The 6,491-nt window shown below is 41.2% G+C and overlaps 1 long non-coding RNA gene across 1 annotated transcript; it reads right to left on the bottom strand.

The window, feature by feature from the left end:
• Window positions 1-3,563: 3,563 nt before the first annotated feature.
• Window positions 3,564-4,134, bottom strand: LOC135539303 (uncharacterized). Its single transcript, XR_010455599.1, has 3 exons — window positions 4,079-4,134; window positions 3,927-3,963; window positions 3,564-3,647 (listed from the first exon to the last, which is right to left on the bottom strand). It is a non-coding gene; the product is annotated as an uncharacterized LOC135539303 (long non-coding RNA).
• Between the last annotated feature and the right edge of the window lie 2,357 nt (window positions 4,135-6,491).

Raw genomic sequence — 6,491 nt, 5'->3', positions numbered from 1 at the left:
AACCCTACAGCCAACACGACGCCATATACTTGGTCTGTGTTTGTGAGGCCGGTTGGACATACTGCCAAATTCTCTAAAACGACATTGAAGGCGGCTTATGGTAAAGAAATAAACATTCAATATTCTGGTGGACATGCCAATTGCACGCTCCCTCAAAACAAGTCAACCAGCGTTTTTCCTTGCTCCTATTTTTCTTAGTCTCTGTCTCTGAGACAACTGTGGCATTGTGTGGTGTGACAAAACTGCACATTTTAGCGTGGCCTTTTATTGTCTCCAGCACGAGTTGCACCTTTGTTATGATAATGCTTTTTTATCCACAAGAGTCTAAGCCCTGTCTAGGCCGAGGGGTTTGTATCGGCCTTACTGCTATTTGCCCATACAAACACATTGAATAACAGATTCAGTACATGGAACTGAAGTGTCTGTCCTAAATCTGAGAGATATAAGAAAGTTTACGAATATATATATATATATATATTTATATGTATATATATATTTTTCATGTTTTTATCCCCTTCTTTTTGGCACTAAACAGTCTAAGCCCTGGGGGGGCCTATGTAACACTTCTGCGTTAAATAGGCGGATTGAGACTGCGAGGCTACCTGCCGCCCTACATTTGTAAATTATGTAGAATATTACAATTTAAATAATAATAATGCAATACTAATTCTTCACACTAACTAGGGTCAGTTAACACTGACAGGAAGGGTTGAAGCTGACAGGGATCTCTGTAACTGGCCAGACACTGAAGCATCAGACATTTTAGTCATCTGGGTGAAGCTATTAAAGTCTTTAGTGATGCTTATGACGATGTTGGATGCTGCAGAATTGGTGTGCAGAGAAGAGGTGAACAAAGATGGAGTTGCACTCTTCTGAAGGATTTTGACATCTCTATCATCACCATCATTACTGGACTCTGCACAAATGTCTGCACTTCTACCATCAAGGCTGGTATTTTACAATGCCAATTAACCCTGATTGAAGGATCCCACCAGCCATATGTGAGGCTTTAGTTTGAAACTCCTTAGTACATAGTTTGTCAAAGGCTGTGGATTTAAGACTTCTAGAGGATGCCTCCTCCTCATCATTGTTGATCTCACCATGCAAATTGTCCTGTGTATTGACAGCATAGTCATCAACAGATAAATATGATTTGGAGGCGGCAAGGACGTCAATCTGAGAAACAACGGCATCCAAAAGCTTGGACAGGTCTTCTGTATCTCCTTTTCGGTTAGAGAAGCATTCCTCCATGGATTCCTCAGAGTGATACACAGTGAGGATTTGACTAATGACCTCCTTGGTACAGGCTTGAAGGTCCGCTTGGATTTCAAGAGAATCACTATTACAAGTCACCTGAGAATCTAAACTTTCACTAGGAGCCTGTTTGAGAGTCTCATCATGTATTGGTGTAACACCATCGATGACCTTTACAGAGTCTTGGCAGGGAGGGAGAAACCGCCTCAGCATTTCTCGAAATCTATGATATATAATACGAGCAGCATGAAGGGTGCTCACTTTTGAAATTTTGAATTTTTCAGAGTCATGTGCATGCATGGACTGAACAACAGTCTCCACATCTGTTACAAAAGTGTCCAGCAATTTAGATGCTTCAGAGTCTCCCAGTAAGCTGTTTGTAAAGGGGTTGACAGATCTCAGAGCTTCACTCACTGCCTTTCTAGCCTTTGTCTGGAAATACACACTGGAGAGTTTCTTCATATTTATAACTGGAAGACTCTGGGTAGATTCACTGTTGGTGGTGCTGTCCTGCAGACCAAGTGGAAAAGTGAGATGGGAGAGACATTGTTCACTGTCAAACAACTCAGATGGTGAGGGGGAACAAGAACTGGTGAAATCATTCAAGTCAGACATGATGCCATCCACAAATAGAATGGCCTCCAGAGACTCTTCAGAATCACACTCTCCAACAGAATATGAGATCTTCTCCATCACCTCAGTCTTATACTAGACAAGAACCTGGCTGGCAATCGCTTTTGTGGTGTCAAGGAGGACTTGGTCTTGCAAATACTTTTTGAGAGCCAAGAGAGGTTTTGGGGTCTCACTTTGTCCTTTTTGTTCATTCATAGATGAGGGGGTTATTAAAAGTGGTTTACAAGAAATGGAGTCCAATGTGTCAGCCTCACCATTACTGGAATGACCGACGTCCAGGCACAAAGTTGGAACCATTGTGAAAGAATATTTTGTGCTCTCCACAAATGTACTCACGAGATCCCCTTTTTCTGGACAGATAAGAATCCTCTTCAGCGTATTTTTCATGTCGTAGTAACAACCAACAGTGTAAGACCAGATCTTACTCTGATGGTTTTCAAGAAGGATCTGCTCACTCTGTGCAGGAGAGCAGGATGCCCTGATAGACTGGGTAAGATTGTCCATATCTGAAACAAAAGTACTTACCAACTCAGAGGCCTCGGGGTCAATCATAAGGTCTCTGATCTCACCAATCCTAGGAGTTGGACAAGATGATGTAGTGCCAGAACAACATGATGTACAACCCCTGAATCTTTTAACGATCTCCCGGATTGATTCAGTGGCCTTGGTCTGAAACTCCTCAGTGAGTAGTCTGTCCATACTTTGTGTTGACAGACGAAGACTAGATTTGGCACCATTGATATTGAGGTTGCTCTCTCCTTGTTTTAGCATCTCCTCAGAACTTTTACAAGATCCAAGCATCTTCATATGGTCAGCAACAACACAAAGCAGTTCCCTCTTTATTGCTGAAGTTCAAAACAGTGCCACTGAAGGCTGTCATGACCTGTCCTGTTAAATGTGTCATATCCACCTCAACACCATCCTCTCTGAGAACAACACTCTGCTCAACACTCTTCCCATTAATATACATCTGAAGTATGTTGGAAACGCCAGACACCATCTCCTCAACCACCTTGGTGCTGGAGACACCACCACTGGCAAAAATGACAGGGGACAATCACCCAGAGACGGGAGTTTGGATGGCCACAGAGATTATGGAATTGACCTTCTTTGACACTTCTCCAACAATAACCCGGGATAGACTTTGAGTGTCTACCTGGCCCTCTCTTTGGATACAGAGGACATTGTTCTGCGACTTTTTGAAGGAATCCTGGACACTAGTGAGGAGACTGTCCTCAGTGATCCCAAAAAAGTCACTGAGTGGCTCAGATGATATAGACTCACCATCTCCATGAGTATTTGGCAACACTGTCTGAGACCTTTGAGAATACAAAGCAAACAATACAGCATTCCATATTCAATAGTAGACACTGTAGTCACATTAATGCATAATTCAATAATCAGTTAAACTGGTCATTAAGAGTAAACTGTTACACAGATAACAAAACATATTTTCACAAAATGGGTTATGAATAGTTAGGTGAAACCGGTTTCTTTAGGAATGACTGAACATACCCATTACGAGAGGAGCTTGATTTGGCCGTGCAAGACCTTGAGGATTTGCTGCTGCCTCTCTTGTGAACCTTCAGGTTTGTGTTAGAGGATCTCTCTGATTCTGTCAGAGACTTGCCGGATACTGGAGACACATGGCTGTATATCTGTACAAAACGGAAAATTGCAGGGATGATGACCTCCAGGATGGCCTCAGATACAAACCGCACAATCTCCAGGCACATCTCTGCAAGCAATGCCCTCATCACCTGTAAGACCGATACAGTGTAGGTAGATTACGCATCGCCGGGCTCTGAAACCAAGCTCCTCGAAGAGATACCAACAATCTCACATATGTTCATGAGAATCATGAAAGTGGCATACATAGGAAAGCATGAAAAGCAATAGGCTACTAAAAAGCTATTTGAATGTAACTGTTTGTGATAATGTGGATGATACTGTAGATAGATAAAAGGTTTGTATCTAATTTTCTTGAAACATCTATTAATATATCTATGAATCATTGTCAGGGTTATTAAGGGACTTACAGGGTCCATCCTGCCAATGCTTAACTGCCTCCATTGCCTATAGGAGATAATTAGATGTTTTTAGCACCAAAAAGCACACCAACACACATACAAATTATAAAATCCTCCAGATGACATTGCATTCAAATACTACAATAGAAGTTTGGACATACTCCTCAGTAAGTTTTTCCAGAAACCGGATGATAATCGGGTTGAAAGCATCCGGACCGGATCGATTGGTGGGAGGTCAAGAGCCCTGGTCTGACCGGCCCTGGAGACACACTCACTTAGGATCTTTTCATTAGATTGTCCCTGGTGAGATGTCCCCTGAACTGTCATCCCAGAAAATTCCACAGATGTAGAGGGACCTGTGTCCAAAGCAGCATTCACCAAGGTAAAGAAGTCAGAAAACATGTAACCTTCTAAGGCAAGTATGTATTAGCCAACTTTGTGTACTTTGTGAAATTAAGTACCCAAGAAAGTATAACATGTGCACTCTGCTATTAGTCCTCTGCTCAATAGATGTCCATACTAAATTACATTTACATGCAAAAGGATTACATTCAGTGAAATTAGAGTTTAATTTATGACCTGCATCTGTATCAGTGATCTGCTCCACTTTGTTTCTCTTGGTCCTCTTGGTCTAAAAAGACAATACAGTCAATGATATACACGTAGATACTGTATGAAGCCATTCCAATACAGCCCTTTGAGTAGAGCAAGGGTAAGACTGATTGTAGGGCTGTCCCCGACAAAAAAAATCTTTGTAGACCGAGAGTCATCCTGTTCTAATGTTAAAATGTATTTTTCCATATCAGACACACCCTATGTATTTGAATACAATCACCTTCATAGGCACTGAGCTTGACTGATGCTTTAAGCACACTGTTTGATTAAATAATTAAGACACACAAATGACTCAAGAAAGAGCCCGATGGTGACACTTTATTATTACAGCATAGCAAAGATTAAAAACAGCCGAATCTGTGAAATTGCTTAATTCAACATTTTGCCGGTGCATGAGGCTTGGTGCTCACAGAATCAGTAGTCTATTAAACAAATACTCAAACAGGCAACAGAAGGTATATCTGTCTTACTCCTGTATATATGTATACAGTACCAGTCAAAAGTTTGGACACACCTACTCATTCAAAGCTTTTCTTTATTTGTACTATTTTCTACATTGTAGAATAGTAGTGAAGACATCACAACTATGAAATAACACATATGGAATCATGTAGGTACCAAAACGTGTTAAACAAATCCAAATATATTTTATATTTGAGATTCTTCAAAGTAGACATCCTTTGCCTTGATGGCATTTTTGCACACTCTTGGCATTCTCTCAACCAGCTTCACCTGGAATGCTTCTCCAACAGTCTTGAAGGAGTTCCCACATATGCTAAGAACTTATTGGCTGCTTTTCCTTCACTCTGAGGTCCAATTCATCCCAAAACATCTAAATTGGGTTGAGGTTGGGTGATTGTGGATGTCAGGTCCTCTGATGCAGCCCTCCATCACTCTCCTTCTCAAATAGCCCCTACACAGCCTGGAGATGTGTTGGGTAATTGTCCTGTTTAAAAACAAATGATAGTCCCACTAAACGCAAACCTGATGGGATGGCGTATCACTGCAGAATACTATGGTAGCCATGCTGGTTAAGTGTGCCTTGAATTCTAAAGAAATCACAGACAGTGTCACCAGCAAAGCACCCCCACACCATCACACCTCCTCCATGCTTCATGGTGGGAACAACACATGCGGAGATCATCTGTACACCTACTCTCACAAAAACATTTTTTGGAATTTGGACTCATCAGACCAAAGGACAGATTTCCACCAGTCTAATGTCCATTGCTCGTGTTTCTTGGTCCAAGCAAGTCTCTTCTTATTATTGGTGTCCTTTAGTAGTGCTTTCTTCGCAGCAATTTGACCATAAAGGCCTGATTCACGCAGTCTCTGAACAGTTGACGTTGAGATGTGTCTGTGACTTGAACTCTGTGAAGCATTTATTTGGGCTGCAATGTGAGGTGCAGTTAACTATAATGAACTTATCCTCTGCAGCCGAGTTAACTCTGGGTCTTCCTTTCCTGTGGCGGTCCTCATGAGAGCCAGTTTCATCATAGCGCTTGATGGTTTTTGCAACTTGATGGTGTTTGCACTTGATGAAACGTTCAAAGTTCTTGAAATTTTCCGGATTGACTTTCATGTCTTAAAGTAATGACGGACTGTTGTTTCTCTTTGCTTATTTGAGCTGTTCTTGCCATAATATGGTCTTGGTCTTTTACCAAATAGGGCTATCTTCTGTCTTGGCTCAAATTGATTGGCTCAAATGCAATAAGAAGGAAAGAAATTCCTTTTCTTAATTTTTTAACAAGGCACACATGTTAATTTATGAAATGCATTCCGGGTGACTACCTCATGAAGCTGGTTGAGAGAATGCCAAGAGTGTGCAAAGCTGTCATTCAGGCAAAGGATGACTACTTTGAAGAATCTCAAATATAAACTAGATTTTGATTTGGTTAACACTTTTTTGATACCTACATGATTCCATATTTGTTATTTCATAGTTTTTATGTCTTCACT

The sequence above is a fragment of the Oncorhynchus masou genome, unplaced genomic scaffold (assembly GCF_036934945.1).
Source record: "Oncorhynchus masou masou isolate Uvic2021 unplaced genomic scaffold, UVic_Omas_1.1 unplaced_scaffold_1862, whole genome shotgun sequence".
In the NCBI taxonomy this organism is placed as follows: domain Eukaryota; kingdom Metazoa; phylum Chordata; class Actinopteri; order Salmoniformes; family Salmonidae; genus Oncorhynchus; species Oncorhynchus masou.
The sequence above is the reverse complement of the archived record's forward strand: the minus strand, read 5'-3'. Positions and strand labels throughout refer to the sequence as shown.